The 18215-nt window shown below is 43.1% G+C and overlaps 1 protein-coding gene across 9 annotated transcripts in view; it reads left to right on the top strand.

Annotated features, from left to right (window-relative positions):
- The window catches only part of ppfia2 (PTPRF interacting protein alpha 2), a 540387-nt gene that overhangs the window by 442701 nt on the left and 79471 nt on the right, over positions 1-18215 (top strand). For 2 of the 9 annotated variants that reach the window (XR_006314525.1, XR_006314524.1), the window contains one exon: positions 5290-5687. The exons of the other annotated variants lie outside the window; for them this stretch is intronic. The gene's annotated coding sequence lies outside the window, so the exon portion shown is untranslated. The remainder of the gene's footprint in view (positions 1-5289; positions 5688-18215) is intronic. 9 annotated transcript variants of the gene reach the window in all.

Raw genomic sequence — 18215 nt, 5'->3', positions numbered from 1 at the left:
TCAGGCACATAATTTTAATGTGAGTCAAAGTAAAACCTATGAACAGATCAGATGCGTATGCAGCTAAGTGAACATAAACACACTTTGTTAAACATTGTCTCAGCTCATTTGTCTCTCACACCCACCTTTCCCCAAAATCTTTTCTAGCCAAGGCACCAACGTCTAACTATATTCTCAGCTCCTTTATGAAATGAGTGGGCTAGATGAACTCTATATAGTCCTCTTTAAAGGGAAATCCTTTGGCAGTTTGGAGTTCAGCCTCTGACAGTGAGCTGAATATAAAGACAACTTTCATGGGCTTGAGGCTTGGTTGAAATGGATAATAACATCTTTGGATCCATGATAATTGCTGCTTACTTTAAATACTAGTTCTGAAGAAGAATCATGCCAGTCAAAACATTACCTTCATTTCTCTCCACAAATGCTGCCAGAACCACTGAGTTTCTCTTGCATTCTCCATGCTTGTTTCAGAGTTCCAGTATTTGCAGTACTTTGCTTTTATTATATGAAACAAAAGAACTTCCAGACTATTGCACACAATAACAAAGAAACACAAATTATTTTACAATATATAGAAATAATTGAAACAGTCTTATTACAAATATCAGGAACAAAGAAATAATCTTTTTATCCTCAACCACAACCATACAAATATTTAAACCTCAGTGAAGAGACTCCCTGTTTCCATGCTAAAGAGGTGTAATCCAGGTAGTTGTGGGAGTTGGTGACGACCGACTTGACACCGACATTTTTGACAAACCCACCGACTCCCACAGCTACCTGGATTACACCTCTTCCCACCCTACCTCCTGCAAAAATGCCATCCCGTATTTCCAATTCCTTCGCCTCCGCCGTATCTACTCCCAGGAGGACCAGTTCTACCACAGAACACACCAGATGGCCTCCTCCTTTAGAGACTGCAATTTCCCTTCCCACGTGATTAAAGATGTCCTCCAATGCATCTCGTCCACATCCCGCACCTCCGCACTCAGACCCCACCCCTCCAACCATAACAAGAACAGAATGCCCCTGGTGCTCACCTTCTACCCTACCAACCTGCACATAACCAAATCATCCACCAACATTTCTGCCACCTCCAAATGGACCACACCACCAGGGATATAAGTCCCTCCCCACCCCTTTCTCCCTTCCACAAAGACCGTTCCCTCCGTGACTACCTGGTCAGGTCCATGCCCCCCTACAACCCACCCTCCCATCCTGGCATCTTCCCCTGCCACTGCAGGAATTGCAAAACCTGTGCCCACACCTCCTCCCTCACCTCCATCCAAGGCCTAAAGGAGCCTTCCACATCCATCAAAGTTTTACCTGAACATCCACCAATATCATTTATTGTATTCGTTGCTCCCGATGCGGTCTCCTCTCCATTGGGGAGACTGGACGCCGCCTAGCAGAGCACTTTAGGGAACATTTCTGGGACACCTGCACCAATCAACCGCACCGCCCTGTGGCCCAACATTTCAACTCCCCCTCCCACTCTGCCAAGGACATGGAGGTCCTGGGCCTCCTTCACCGTCGCTCCTTCACCACCAGACGCCTGGAGGAAGAATGCCTCATCTTCCGCCTCGGAACACTTCAACCTCACTCATTTATCTCTCCACCCTTCAGGCACTCTGCCTGTATTCCTAATGAAGGGCTTTTGCCTGGAACGTCGATTTTACTGCTCCTCGGATGCTGCCTGAACTGCTGTGCTTTTCCAGCACCACTCTAATCTAGACTCTGGTTTCCAGCATCTGCAGTCATTGTTTTTACCTCCTTGTTTCTTTTCTAGCAAATGTTTGCATTCAATCAAAGTTATTTCTTGAGTCAATATTCTCTTCCTGTGATCATTAAACAAATGCTTTGCTGTATTAATTAGCACAGACACACAATGAGACAGCATGCCATGCTGCTCAGCATTTGTTAGTCAAAGGAATATGCATCTCGCTCTCAGTTCTATGTTACATGAATCTCTTACTTGCACCATGTGCCAACAGCATGCACACAGCAAATGGGAAACACTGCATGTGCAGCGAGACAGAGCCAAAGTCTTAGAACAGAAGAACTAGGAGCAGGAATAGGCAAATCAGTCTCTCAAGCCTATTTAATATAATCATGGCTGATCCCATCTTGGCCACAACACATTCCTACCCATGCTCCATAAAATGTTACCCATTACTAGTTAAAAATCTGTCTACCTCCTTAAATGAATTCATTCCGGTGTCCATCACCCTCTGGGCTGGTGAATTCCACAAATTGATGACCTTTGAGAGAAGTGATCCTCCTCATCTCTGGTTTAAATCTGCTGTGCCTGAGACTAAATCTATGACCTCTCATTCCACATTGCCCCACAAGGAGAAACGTCTTTTGAACAATGACTGGGATGATAAAGTGTAGGTGTATGTGCCTCTCCAACAAACCTTGAGAGTGCTGGATCTGGCTCTTTCTTTCAGCTACCAACCAATCCACGGAGACAGACAGTCACATACTTGAGGCAGGCTGGACCCCAAAGTATATCTGTACTCCTATAAATTCTGGCCTATCAGGGCCATTGCATTACAGATATGCAATTGTCACCCCTGTTCTCCTCCTGTGCGTATGGATAAAACCCTGATTGCCAACATCACTGTGTCCTTTGGGACTGGGACTAAACAGCCGGAAGTTCTCCAAGTGCCAACGATTGGGAACATCTTTGGCCAGCTACAGAGCTTTTACAGGGAGGTGCTCACCAGGTTGTATTCCCAAAATTTCTAAACTTGATATTCCCACCAATTTGTAACTCTGTGGCCAAGATACTCTTGTCCTCAGAGGTCAAGGATGTGAATTCAAGCAGAGCAGACAGTTTCTCCACCAAAGTTGTGGATATCCTGATGGTACCTGCAAAGCACAAGGGAGAGAAGGCAAGCAGCTAATGATTGGAAACTGTGTGCAATGAATTACACTGACAGCAGGGTAACTGTGGGAAATGCAGTGGAATGAAGAATGGCATTTATTTAGTCAGAGGGTCATGGATGTCTTAGTATCCCTTCAGGAATGGTCATTCTCTTGCGAGAGACAGGATTTCATATCATAGTGGATGAACAGCATGATGTCAAGCATCCCTTCCCTCTTCTGTACCCTTTCTGCCATAATCTGCTTTCATTCCAGGAGAAGATTAAACAATGGAGGGAATATTTGAGAAGTAAGTGGTGACATTGTGTTGGTAAGTGCTGAAACTTTGGGAGGTGTGGCTGGTGAGTGAATAGGCAGGGCAGAGGCAATGTAGGTTGTGGGATTTTGGGAGAATGACAGCAAGTGAGAGAAAATGTTGAGTGCAACCATGAAAGGGCCAGAGCATAAGCCATGGTACAGATGGGATAGTAGTTGAGATAGACTGAATGTTAAATTGAGAGAAGGGTGAGGCACTTGCTTGAAAGAAGTAGCAGTACTAGCCATTCCTCCATGGTGTGGAGACCAGATTGCCATGGGTGACAACATTGGGCCAGTTACCAGAATCTGATATTGTGGCCTCCTATGCTAGTCCACCACTATGTAGGGCAGATTCCGAATTCCAGTACTCATCCTTTTAAAGAAAGTAAGGGTGCCAGGAATGCTGATCTTTCAGCAATTATCCACTGTTCTAGGAATGGTGCATAAGATGGGCTAGAATTGTACAAGACAGACACCATTGGGGCACGGTACGTTGTTAATGAGGTGACTTTGATGAGATATCTCAAAGGGTTTCACTTGGTCTCAGCAAAAATAGCTGCAAAAACATGATGCAACTGACATTTAGCCAAAAGAAAACATAAAATTGAACTCAATGAATTCAAGATGTCATTATCCATTAGGAACTTGATCTTTTCTACCACTTAAGCTAATTTCTCTGGATTGAGTCCATAGGATGCTGTGTTATGGGTAACACATCCCTTACCTTATATTAACTGCTACATAACATTACATTACATATGGCCAGAGATGTTTTTATCCTGACTTATTTAAATAAATTGATTCACAAGTCTGTTATAGTGTTTGTAAGTCACTTCAATAGTTCGCTGAGAAATAGCATAATATTCCACTTAACTATTTGGTACCTTGATACTATCTCATATAATTTCTGAGGTGCCAACTTTCTGATTAATTTTCCAATCATTCAGATATTTTATATCATTCCTTACTTCTTTCACAGCTGCTCTGCCTCCCCAGAGAAAGATGACTGCACTTAACATCTTGTCTCCAACAGCATGATTCTGAGATTTTGTCTTTTTCCCAGCTCTAATTTTCATTGTTTTCAAATGATTTTTAGCCAACTTACATGCTTTCATTAGTTTTTTCTCTGAATCTTGAGATATAAATAGCAAATTTAGTTCCTGAGCTTGGAAAATGTTTTATTCTTTGATTCATTTAAAAGCCCAAAAGCACTGTCTCAGAAAATCTTGTTGAAGCATCCATACTTGCTAAATTAAACTGATTGCCACTTTTGGTTTTGGGTAAAGGTCAGGCATAATCTATTAACAATCCACTAAATGTTTCTTCAAAAGCTGGTCTTAGAATTAAATGTGCAAGCTTAATTGGTAGTTGAAGTTTCTACATTACCTGACATATAGAGCATATCTGGCAAAATTTAACCACATTTTTATGTAAGCAGAGCAATAAAAATGTTTTAATATTTTAGCTTAGGTTTTCTTACTATCTAAGTGACCTGACATTGAAATTTCATGGATCTCTTACAACATTTTGTTATAATTCTCAGATGGAACTACTTTCTGATGGACTACCATCATTATTCATTGACTGGTATTCAAGGTGATCTTGACTTCCTCATGAGGACTTTATCTTTTCTTAAAAAAAGATCTGTGGCTGTTGGTCCTGGTTCAGTTTCTGTGTAGGCTGTTTAAAACAGCACTCCCATTTCAAGATCCCTCTGCTGCATTTCTATTAAAGGAGATGAGCTAACTGTGTCAGCCTCATTTTAATTTTTATAGTGGCACATAATTGCATTTCCTTATCATCTCTAGTTTTCTTACACTCCATATCTTCCTTGTTAAACACAGTCAGAAAAACATCCAGGAAATCCCTCCTGTAGCATTTCAAATTCTTTTACTTTTACTGTTAGTTCAATATCCTTGGTGCAGCCAATGCTTTTTCATCCCATAGATTAAATCAATGCTATCTATTAGGATTTGTTGCAAGATACAAACTACAATTTCTTCATTTATTAAGTCACTTTTTAATCTAAATTAATACAATGGGACCAGTTTCTAACTTCAGTGTATATCTCCATTTTTTTTCCTTCATTCGCCCCACTGGAAGACAAATTGTTTCATCAGCCAGCACTGTAACTGACTTGCTCCAGTGTGTCTCAATACAAGTTAAGTTGCTTTTCAACTTCAATTTTTATTACAATGGAAGCATGTTATTTTGTTGATATCACATTTTTTTATATCACTTGATTTCACTTTCTCCTTTGTTTTCTCAGCATCCGTCAGTTTGTTTCTTCAAATTCTATTCCCAGATTTTCTTTTCATCCAATTTCATTTTTCATTTCTATATGATAATTTACCCACATTTCTATATGAGTCATCATAGATATTTGTCAGAATGGTCACTTCTTAGATCTTTGATGTCTGTCCAAGCAGCAACAGAAACTGAGCGAAGGAGAACGAACCTGGGAGTGTACAACGGCAGCAGGATAAACACCTGAGGAGCAGGTCAGTCAGAGTGAATATGGAGGTGTATCTAAGGCTAGCTCTAGAGGTGCCATCACCACTCAAAAAGTGACTTAGGCCTGGTGTTCAGGAACCAGGTTTGTAGAGTGACAGAATAGTGTCTGGAGAGAGATAAAGTACTTGGTTTTTGTAGTTGTAGTCTGTTAGGAAGTGAGTGCAAGAGTGAGAGACCTGAGTTTAGTGACAAGTGGGTAAGATTATGTAATTAGTTCCTGGATTAATCTGTAATTAATACAGATTATTAATAGTTTCTAACTTCAGTGTATATCTCCATTTTTTTTCCTTCATTCGCCCCACTGGAAGACAAATTGTTTCATCAGCCAGCACTGTAACTGACTTGCTCCAGTGTGTCTCAATACAAGTTAAGTTGCTTTTCAACTTCCATTTTTATTACAATGGAAGCATGTTATTTTGTTGAAATTATTTAGATTGATTTAGTCAATGAGGTTTCAAATGACAGAATAATTGGCCCCATGGAATGCTCTCCTGAAACGTGTAGGAAATAAGGGACACTTCCAGTGTCTGTGGTGACTATGTATGCAATACTCAGCTGCAGCTCCTAATTTGATGTATGGAGCATCTGGAGCTACAGGTGAACTCATTATGGGGCATCCATGATGCTGAGAATGTGATGGATAGCACATTTAGCAAGTTGGTCTCACCACCAATCAGGGCTACACAGACAGTGACCACCATATCAGTGACCACCAGGAATATGAATAAATGTGGGCAGGCAGTGCAGGAGTCCCTTATGGCCATTCCTTTTTCAAGCGGTTTTGAATGTTTTTGGAGTATGGCCTCTCAGGGGAAAGCAGCAGCAGCTAAATCAGCAGCACCACGACTAGCACTGTTTTACAGCAAGGAGCGTCAAAGTGAAGATGAGCAGCAGTAACAGAGGACTCTATAGTCAGGAACACAGGCATTTCTGTGGCCACAAGCGAATCTCCAATATCTGAGCACACACACAATATTCTGAAGGGTGAGGGTGAATCACCAGAGGCTGTGGCCAATATTGGTACTCACAACAGAGGCAAAAAGAGAAATGAGGTCCTGCAAAAGGAGTTCAGTGAGTTAGAAAGTTGAAAAGCAGAACCTCCAGGGTTATAATCTCAGGATTACTTCCTGTACCACATGTCAATGAAGCAAGGAATATGGAGATTGTCCAGTCAAATACATGGCTAAAGAGTTGATGTAGGAGGGAAAGTTTCAGATATGTGGATCATTGGTATGTCTTCCAGGGCAGGTGGGATAGGAACGGCCCCAATATCCTTAGAGGTTTGCGTCTGTCACTTGGATGGGTTTTAACTACTGTAGCAAGGAGGTGCAGTAGATCAGCAAGTAAAATGACAAAGGAGTACTCAGAGACTAAGGCCAGTAAGACTAAGAGAAAGTGCAGACAGGAAGAGGTAACTGATAAATTGAGGTGCTGCATTTTGGAAAGGCAAATCAGGGCAGGATTATACACTAAATGGTAAGGACCTGAGGAGTGTTGCTGAGCAAACAGACCTTGGCGTGTAGGTTCATAGTTCCTTGAAAGAGTCGTCCCAGGTCAACAAGATAGTGAAGGCGGTGTTTGGTCTGCACTGAGTATAGGAGTTGGGAGGTCATGTTGCAGCTCTACAGGTCATTGGTTAGGCCACTTTTGGAATACTGCATGCAATTCTTGTCTCCCTCCTATAGGAAGATGTTGTGAAACTTGAAAGAGTTCAGAAAAGATTTACAAGGATGTTGCCAGGGTTGCAGGGTTTGAGCTATAGGGAGAGGCTGAATAGATTGGAACTACTTTCCCTGAAGTGTCAGAGGCTGAGGAGTGACCTTATAGAGGTTTATAAAATGATGAGGTGAGGGTGCATAGACAAGGATTTTTCCCCGGATGTGGGGATTGTGAGTGGGGGAGTGTGGAGTCCAAATTAGGGAGCATTAGAAGTGGTAGAGGCTGGTACAATTGCAACATTTAAGAGGCATTTGGATGGGTATATGAATAGGAAGGGTTTGGAGGGATATGGGCCAGGTGCTGACAGGTGGAACTAGATTGGGTTGGGATATCTGGTCGGCATGGATGAGTTAGACCGGAGGGTCTGTTTCCGTGCTATATATCTCTGACTCTAACCTGTCAGTCACTCACTGCCTGTGTGTTCTGTGAGCGCTCTCTCGCTCTGTTTTTCCTCGAAAGCCAAGCAAAGCACTTACAAATTGACCCAAGACATCCAGGACACCATGGGCGCACAGACATCCACCCTCTGCCAGGTGGTGCCAGCTGTGGGAGCTGGGCAACCCCAACCATGTGGTGAGAATGGCCATGGGCTGAAAATGAACAAGAGCAACCAGAAAAGGCATGGTAAATATGTAAATTGCAAGAACAAGGTAGGGGTCATGAGATATCTTTAGCAAACAGGGTTAAGAAAAATCCCATAGCCTTTTATTCATATATAAGGAAAAAGAGAGTAACTGGAGAAAGGGTTTGCCCAGTCAAGAACAAAGGTGGAAAGTTATGCGTAGAGTCAGAGAAAATGTGTGAGATTCTTAACAAGTACTTTGCATCAGTATTCACTGAGGAGAGGGACATGACGGATGTTAAGGTTAAGGATAGCTGCTTGATTAGTCTAGATCAAGTTGGCATAAGGAGGGAGGAAAGTGTTGGGTATTCCATAAGGCATTAAAGTGGACAAGTCCCAGGGTCTTAACAGATATCTTTGCAGCATCCTTGAACACAGATGAGGTCTCAGAGGATTGGAGAATTGCTGATGTCCCCTTGTTTAATAGAAGGGGGGCAGGGCTAACCCAGGTAATTATAGACCGGTAAGCCTGATGTCAGTGGTAGGGAAGCTACTGGAGAAGATACTGAGGGATAGGATCTATTCCCATTTGGAAGAAAAGGGCTTTCAGTGAATGACAACATGGTTTGTGCAGGGAAGGTCATATCTTACCAACTTAATTGAATTATTTGAGGAAGTGACAAAGTTGATTGAGGAAAGGGCTGTAGATGTCATATACGTGGACTTCAGTAAGGCATCTGATAATGTACCCATGGTAGACTGATGTAGAAAGAGAAGTTGTATGGGGTCCAGGGTGTATGAGCTAGATGGATAAAGAACTGACTGGGCAACAGAAGACATGGTAGTAGTGGGAGTTTCTCAAAATGGAGAATTGTGACCAGTGGTGTTCCACAGGGATCCGTGCTGGGACCACTGTTGTTTGTGATAATACATAAATGATCTGGAGGAAGGTACAGATGTTCTGATTAGTAAGTTCACAGATGACACTAAGATTGGCAGAGTAGCAGATAATGAAAGGGACTGTCAGAGAATGCACCAGAATATAGACAGATTGGAGAGTTGGGCAGAGAAATGGCAGATGGAGTTCATTTCAGGCAAATGCAAGGTGATGCATTTTGGAAGATCCAATTAAAGAGCAAATGAGACAGTAAATGGAAAAGTTCTGGGGAAAATTGATGTACAGAGATCTGGGTGTTCAGGTCCATTGTTCCCTGAAAGTGGCAAACAAGTCAACAGAGTGATCAAGAAGGCATACAGCATGCTTTCCTTCATGGGATGGGTATTGAGTACAAGAGTTGGCAGGTCATGTTAGAGTTGTATAAGACTTTGTTTTGGCCACATTTGGAATACTGCATACAGTTCTGGTTGCAGCATGACAAAAGATGTGGATGCTTTGGAGCGGGGGGAAGAGGAGGTTCACCAGGAAGCAGGGTGCTAGCGATGCACAGAGGTTGAGTAGGTTAGGATTATTTTCATTTAAAAAAATGGAGGTTGGGGAGGTTGAGATATATAGACAGGGTGGATAGCAAGAAACTATTTCCCAGAGTGGGGGAATCAAATACTAGGGGTCACAAAGTTACTAGGGGTGAGAGGGGAAAGATTTAGTGGAGATATGCATGGAAAATTCTATACGTAGAGGGTGGTGGGTGCCTTTGATGCATTATCTGAGCTGACATGGTACCTATTGTTAAAATTCACTTGAGAATGTAACTTTAAAAAAAAAAGTTCTAGGATTTAAATATGAAAGAACTGAAACCAACATGGTCCTTCTAAAAGATGAGAGACTTAACAAGCAAACTAGGTCTTTTTCAATATATAATTTCAGTTGCATCACACAGTAAACTTTTTTGCTATAAATTCTGTGTCTTATGATCTTATTCTCCACAACCACCTGAAGGAGCAGCACTCCAAAAGCTAGTGCTTCCAAATAAACCTGTGGGACTATAACCTGGTGTTGTGATTTTTAACTTTGTTCGCCCCAGTCCAACACCAGCTCCTCCAAATCACTTCTTGAACTACTCTTTGTTTTCTATGACTGAGCGAGTTCAGTATCCTTCTTACCAGCTCTCTGTGGATCCTATGTAACTTCGCCTTTTGTATCAGCCTGCCATGAAGGACCTTGTTAGACACCTTGCTAATGTCCTTTTAGACAATATCAATTGTTCTGCCTTCATCAATCATCTTTGTCACTTCATCAAAAAGTCAAGTTTTTGAGACATGACTTCCCCCGCACAAAGCCATACTATTACTAATAAGTCCATTTTTTTCAAAATGTAAGTAAATCCTATTCCAAAGAATTTTTTCCATAATTGACGTAAATCTCTCCGGCCTGTAGTTTCCCAGATTATTCCTATTGCCCTTTTTTTTAAAAAAGGAACAATGATGGCTGTTCTCCAATCCTCTGGGATTTCTCCTATGACTACAGAGGATACAAATCTTTCATACAAGGCCTCAAACAATTTCCTCAACCCTCAAAATTCTGGGATATATGTCAAAGAACACCTTATGTTGACACACAAGGTGTAGAATAACAACATACACCTTCCAAGACTCACCACCCACCATGTCCTTATCTTTATAAATACCTTTGCCAAGTATTCATTTAGGACCTCATTCACTTAGATTAGATTTTTTTAGATTACTTACAGTGTGGAAACAGGCCCTTTGGCCCAACAAGTCCACACCGACCCGCTGAAGCGCAACCCACCCAGACCCATTCCCCTACCTTTACCCCTTCACCTAACACTACGGGCAATTTAGCATGGCCAATTCACCTAACCTGCACATTTTTGGAATGTGGGAGGAAACCGGAGCACCCGGAGGAAACCCACGCAGGCACGGGGAGAATGTGCAAACTCCACACAGTCAGTCGCCTGAGGCGGGAATTGAACCCGGGTCTCTGGCGCTGTGAGGCAGCAGTGCTAACTGCTGTGCCACTGTGCCGCCCACTTCTTCCGGCTCCACGCCTAAATTGCCACCTTTATTCTAGAGTGGACCTACCCCATTCCCCGGCTAACCTCCTGCTCCTCATATTTTTAAAAACACCTGGGTTTTCTTAATCCTGTTTGCCAAAGACATTTTGTGGTTCGTTTTACCCCTCCTCATACCTTGTTTGAGAGTTTTCCTGCTATCTTGCTATTCTTTGGGGGCTCTGTCTGTCTTCAGTTTCCTAAACCTTACGTATGCCTCCTTTCTCTTTATAACTAAGCTCTCAATTTCTCTTGACTTCCAAGGTTCCCGAATCTGGTCATGTTTATCCTTCACTTTCACAGGAACTCGCTGCTCCTGAACTCTAATCAACTGGCCTTTAAAAGATTCCCATATGCTAGATGTTGATTTACCCTCAAATAGCCTCCAATCTATATTCTCCAGTTCCTGCCTAATATTATGGCAGTTAACCTACCCCAATACAAAACTTCAAACCGAGAACTACTCTCAACCTTAAGTAACTTAAAACTTAGAGAATTATGGTCACTGGGCCTGAAATGGCTCTCCACTGAAACATTGGTAACCTGGCCAGGCTTGTTCCCCATTGTCAGGTCTAGTATGATCCCTCCCCTAGTTGGACGACTTAAAAATTGTTTCAAAAACTGTCTTGGATACCCCTAACAAATTGCACTCTTGTTTAAGCCTCTGCACTAAGACCCAGGCAATGTAGGGAAAATTAAAACCTTCCACCACAATGCTGTTTACATTCTTCTATCTTTCCACATATCTGTCCCTCTATCACTTGCTGGTTGTTGGGAAGCCTATAGTACAATCCCATTAAATTGTCTTCACCCTTTCTATCATACTCCTTACATTAAAACAATTACACTTTAGACCTCCAATCCTGTTATGTTAGAGTCATAGAGCTGTACAGCATGGAAACAGACCCTTCAGTCCAAATCGTCCATGTCAACCAGCTATCCTAAATAAATCTAGTCCCATTTGCCAACATTTGGCTCATATTCCTCTAAGTGTGTCCTATTCATATATCCAACCTAATGCCTTTTAAATGTTGAAATTGCTCCAGCCTCCACCACTTCCTCTGGCAGCTCATTCCATACACGTACCACCCTCTGTGTGAAAAAGTTGCCACTTAGGTCTCTTTTATATCTTTCCCCTCTCACCATAAACCTATGCCCTCTAGTTCTTGTCTCCCCCACCTCAGAGAAAATACTTTGTCTATTTATCCTTTCCATGCCCTTCATGATTTTATAAACCTCTATAAGGTCACCCCTCAGCCTCCTACGCTCCAGGGAAAACAGGCCTAGCCTACTCAACCTCTCCCTATAGCTCAAATCCTCCAACCCTGGCAACATCCTTGGAAATCTTTTCTGAACCCTTTCAAGTTTCACAACATCTTTCCAATAGGAAGACCAGAGTTGCACACAATATTCCAACAGTGGCTAACCAATGTCCTGTACAGCCGCAACATGACCTCCCAACTCCTGTACTCAATACTCTGACCAATAAAGGAAAACATACCAAACGCCTTCTTCACTATCCTATCTACCTGCAACTCCATTTTCAAGGAGCTATGATCCTGCACTCCAAGGTCTCTATGTTCAGCAACACTCCCTAGGACCTTACCATTAAGTGTATAAGTCCTGCTAAGATTTGCTTTCTCAAAATGCAGCACCTCACATTTATCTAAAATAAACTCCATCTACCATTTCTCAGCCCATTGGCCCATCTGATCAAGATCCCATTGTAATCTGAAGTAATCTTTTTCACTGTCCACTACACTCCAATTTTGGTGTCATCAACAAAGTTACTAACTATACCTCTTATGTTCACATCCAAATAATTTATATAAATGAAGAAAAGTAGTGGACCCAGCACCGATCCTTGTGGCACTCCACTGATCACAGGCATCCAGTCTGAAAAACAACCCTCCACCACCACCCTCTGTCCTTTACCTTTGAGCCAGTTCTGTATCCAAATGGTGGTTTTTCCTGTATTCCATGAGATCTTACCTTGCTCACCAGTCTTCCATGGGAAACCTTGTCAAATGTCTTACTGAAGTCCATATAGATCACATCTATCGCTCTGTCCTCATCAATCCTCTTTGTTACTTCTTCAAAAAACTCAAGGTGTTTTGAGGTTAGGCAATAAAAGTTACTCAAGCATGTAACCACAAAGTAAACAAACACTTAAGCACTGAACAAACAGATGGGACACCTGAAATTAACAAGGCAAGCACTCAGTAACTGCGGAACAAGCAGACACACCCAAAACAAATACTTAGAAACCACAGGACAGGACAACACAGCTGGGGCCTCAGTCAATTTTGTTCTGCAGTGGAGCTATTAGTAGTAAAGCGAGAATTTGATAAGCGATCTCTCCATACTTTCTCTGCCTGACCGTCTTTCTTCTGGCTAGATCAGGTTTGTGACACATGTCCTGGCTCAAGACAGATTCACACATGGGCCACTTAATGTTTGTTTTCTTTGGAAAATTTAGGTAATGAATTTAGTACAGCTGACTACCCCCACAAGCTGCTAAATCCTGAATTACTGACTGCCAATTAATTAAACTTACTCGCTCAACAGACTATCTCCAAAAGATTTTGTGAACTGGGCAAAACATGGCAGCCTAAAACTCAGTTAACAATTTAGGAGCCCAAGTGACTACCTCCACAGGCCAAGTCACTACTCAGTTTCCAAATTGCAGTAACAACCGGCTGGCAAATAGTTAAAGTTGGTGATGAATTTATTTGCTTACCAGACTACCTCCACAGGCCAAATTGTGGCAGCCAAAGCCAATTTGCCGCATTCACTGGATCAGAATTGTGGTCACCCTCCGCAGTGCCCCAGCCTTTCTCTGGTCTGACCTGCTGGGGTAGGACTGGCTGCCAGTTCCAAATTGGACTAAATTTGGAGTATCAGGTTTGCTTACCCTGTTGAGAGACAAAAAGGGTCTGCCGACTAGCGCCAAACTATCAGAGAAATTTGCCCAATAAATTAGAGATCACAAAGTACAGATCAGAGTGAAATTGACAAACAGTTTATTAGTAGGCGATATCGCAGAAGAGGAACTGACTAAGCTGAAACAGTACAGTCTGCCCAGACAGTCAAGAATTTCTCTTCCTCGAGCTGAGGATGAAGCCAGTTTTTAAAAACAATCCTGTACAATAGGAAAAATATAATGTAATTGGAATATATTTGGAGATGGAGTAATCTAGTTACAATGATGCTAATCGGAAAACAGTTATCAGAGGAATATCCTAATTCTCTACATAAAGCAATATTCTGGCAGTATCGATGGATCTGGAGCTCCCACTCCTCTTCACAGATAGGTGCTGATGTCTCCTCTGAAGTGGTGAGCTGCTTCCTTTGTCTTAGCCTGGGAGTAGTGCTCTTGCTGGTGTCTCTGTCTGACCTGTCCTTTGTGTGGCTTTGGTATTGCTGGGTTATGAAACTGCCCTTGGGGCTTTGGGATAGCTGTGGTGCTCTGTCATTGCTTGTGGGAGCTTGAAGTGTATTCCCTTGTCTGTGAGTAATGTTTAGTTTCGCTTGTCAACCTGCTTGGTCCCTGCTGAGGCATTCTGGGTGTTTTAGTACATTTTGACCAATTTTGCTTTTGTGGGCCTGTTATGGGTTGGCAGGGTGGCAGACCTTTTCCCACACTTATCAACACATCACAGAGTCCTTTTCTGTGGTTACAGGAGGAGGGTGGGTGGGAGACACTACACATGTAGCGTATCGGGTTCAACCTCTGCCCAAATTATCAGTTCATTCACCTCCCCAGAGTGCAATTCGATTGCTCCCACTCAGCTCTCCCTGCTCCTGCCACTACTCCCGAAAATGGAGCCTACTGATGCCCAAGCTAAGTCTATTTAAGAGGGAAAACTTACCTTGCCAGCAAGCCCCTGGTCCTCTCTCTCTCACTCCTCCCGAAAATGGAGGCTGCTGACATTTGAGGTAAGTCCTTTTAAGAGGGAAACTTTACCTTGCCTGCAGCCCCGGTTCTCTCTCTCTCTCCTCCCGAAAATGTCATAGGAGGTAGAATCATAGAAACCCTACAGTGCTGAAAGAGACCATTAATCGTATCAAATCTGCACCAACCCTCTGAAGAGCAAATCTATCCAGACCCACCCTACCTCCATAACCCTGCATTTACTATAGCTAGTCTACCTAGCTTGCTAATCCCAGGACACAATAGGGCAATTTGGCATAGTCAATTCACCTATCTTGCACATCTTTGGACTGTGGTCCGAAAACAAAGCATCTGGCTGAAACCCATGCAGACACAGGGAGAACATGCAAACTCCACACAGAATGACACCACAAGACGAGAATTGAATCCAGATCGCTAGCACTGTGAGGCATTACTGTTAACCATTGTACCACTTACCACCACTAGTTCCCCTGTGCCACCCGTGGTGGTGCTGGATGCAAAGAAAAGCAGCATTTAAGTGGCATCTTGGCAGATTATACGAAGACAGGGAATTGCGGGATACGGACTGTGTAGAGGAGCTCAATCCTCCATAAACTTTTGAACTTAAATTTCTAGTTATACATTTCTAGTTAATCAGAATAATTCCCTGAACAACTACCTATACTTTAATCTTGGCATCCATCTTTGTCAGCATTTCCCCACATCTCAGGGTACACACTATCGACAGCAACCACACGTACACCCCATCCACAGAGTTTGGTATTGTACATACACCAGCCTCACCATATCATTTAGAAAGCTCACACTGACTCACCTAATAGGTCCACTACTTCAATAATTGGTTTGGAACTCACTGACACTTTTCGTTACAAGTTGCTGTCAGACCATTTTTTGCACAGGATGCCATCTCATCCATTGCAACAGGATATATCTCAGACATCTTCTCTGGGACGGGGTGGCAGGTGATCTCTCACAATGCTCACTTTTTTTGTACATACTATGTTCTCACAGCATCTCTGCCATGCCTTATTTTACTTTTTTGCATATTGCTGCATCATTCAGAACTTATAACTTCACAGTAATTCTGTCGGTTTGCCTTTAAACTCAGACGCAAAGTCAGGCAGCTTCTCATGGTTGCCATCAGTAATCACGCAAGACTGGACATATTACTGTGTGAAACTGTACTATGTCAATGTCACACCTGCAACATGTGCCAGCACCTTACATGGCAAGAACACTGAATGTGCATCAACATAATTCCCATGTCTCAGAATCCAAGGAGATTAGTCCTCAGTCAGGTCAAGTGGATCTGTCAGTCAGGTGATCTCACATTGACAGTCAAGGGCATCAACTGATTTCAGTATGGACTTGGACATGGTCAGTTGATTGTTTGGCGTTCATCATTCCTGATGAAGAGCTTTTGCCCAAAACGTCATTTTCTTGCTCCTCGGATGCTGCCTGACCTGCTGTGCTTTTTCAGCACCACTCTAATCTTGATTGTTTGGGGAGTGTGAGTTTATCACTACATGCTGGGGAATGTGCCACAGTCAGTCCTACAGAATTCTTGCAGTTCAGGGTTTATTGGTAAGCCAGTCAAAGAGTAGCACTCAGATCAGTCAGGAGCCTGGACACTCATCAGTTTGGAGTATCCTTCCAAGTTGGCAGTGGGCTTGGCCACAGTCAGTTATGAGGGTTGTTCACTAGAGGCCACTGTTGTATTAAGTAAGAATGAGTTGGGATTAGAGCCAGCATGCTGGGATACAAAGAGGACAAGAATTAATGGGTTTGGGGTTGGGTGGGGGGGGAAGGAGAGATCTCAACACATCAGATGGAAGTTGATCGAGCATTGGAACAAGCAAGTTACTGAAGGCTGGATGTAATCAACGATCACAAAAGTATTTGCTTCAATGGAGGAATAATGTATCACAGTGGTTGACATAACTAAGCTGTAGACCTAGGCTTCAAAGGGTAAAGTGTGGTGATGAAGACATATATGAAAGAGTTCTTGTGGGAATATGTAGAAACCCAAAACTGATGGAATTGACTGGAGTGGAAGAAATGGAAGAACATTAAATATTTGGGGTGTCACCTGCACTAACATACGGAGTCTGCAACTATTTGTGAAGCATTATCTGTGCTGCCTTCCATCCTTATTTAAATTGCAAACGTGCAATGGAAATGAAAAATGGCTGCTGCTATATATGGAGTAGGTGGAAAATTGTGTTTTTTGGTCCAAGGAAGCAGACTTGTGAGTAATATGAAGCCTTTCAAGGGGCAATTGCATTAAGCAGGCAATTATCCAGTACAGATCTAAGGCATCTGTAATCTTAAATTTTACATGTGAACCATATGCGATGACCAACCGTGTCAAATATACAGAGAGACCTCGATTATCCGAAAGACATGGGCAGGCAGTATTTTGTTCTGTTAATCAAATTCCGGATAACATGGTTTAGCCGAGTATCAGAATCTTGCAGTCTTGCCAGATAATCCAATATTTGGATAATCGAATGTCAGAAAATTGAGGTTCCTCAATCTTGACCATATCATTGGTCATTACAAACTGATCATAGTTATCTCTGTGAAGTAGAAGTAATCTCTGGCAACTTCTAACAGATGATTGGGCTACAATTCATGAGCTGAAAAAGTGCAGCAGGTCAGGCAGAATCCAAGGAGCAGGAGAATCGACGTTTTGGGCATAAGCCCTTCTTCAGGAATGAGGAAGGTGTGCCAAGCAGGCTAAGATAAAAGGTAGGGAGGAGGGACTTGGGGTAGGGGCATTGGGAATGTGATAGGTGGAAGGAGGTTAAGGTGAGGGTGATAGGCCGGAGAGGGGGTGGGGGCGGAGACGTCGGGAAGAAGATTGCAGGTCAAGAAGTCGGTGCTGAGTCCGAGGGTTGGCCATCTCCAAACAGACCCCACCACCAAGGATATATTTCCCTCCCCTCCCCGATCAGCATTCAGGAAAGACCACTCCCTCCGCAACTTCTCGTCAGTACCACACCCCCACCATCTCAACCTCCACTCCCGGCACCTTCCCCTGCAACCGCAAGAAATGCAAAACTGCGCCCACACCTCCCTCCTCAGTTCCCTGCAAGGCCGCAAAGGATCCTTCCATATCCGTCACAAATTCACCTGCACTTACACGCACATCATTTACTGCACCCGCTCTACCCGATGTGGCCTCCTCTACATTGGGGAGACAGGTTGCCTACTTGTGGAACGTTTCAGAGAACACCTTTGTGGCACCCACACCAACCAACCCAACTGCCCCGTGCCTGAACACTTTAACTCCCCCTCCCTTTCCGCCAAGGACATGCAGGTCCTTGGCCTCCTCCATCGCCAGACC

Source organism: Chiloscyllium plagiosum, chromosome 19 (assembly GCF_004010195.1).
Source record: "Chiloscyllium plagiosum isolate BGI_BamShark_2017 chromosome 19, ASM401019v2, whole genome shotgun sequence".
NCBI classification, from domain to species: Eukaryota; Metazoa; Chordata; class Chondrichthyes; order Orectolobiformes; family Hemiscylliidae; genus Chiloscyllium; species Chiloscyllium plagiosum.
This window is presented reverse-complemented; position numbering and strand designations above follow the sequence as displayed.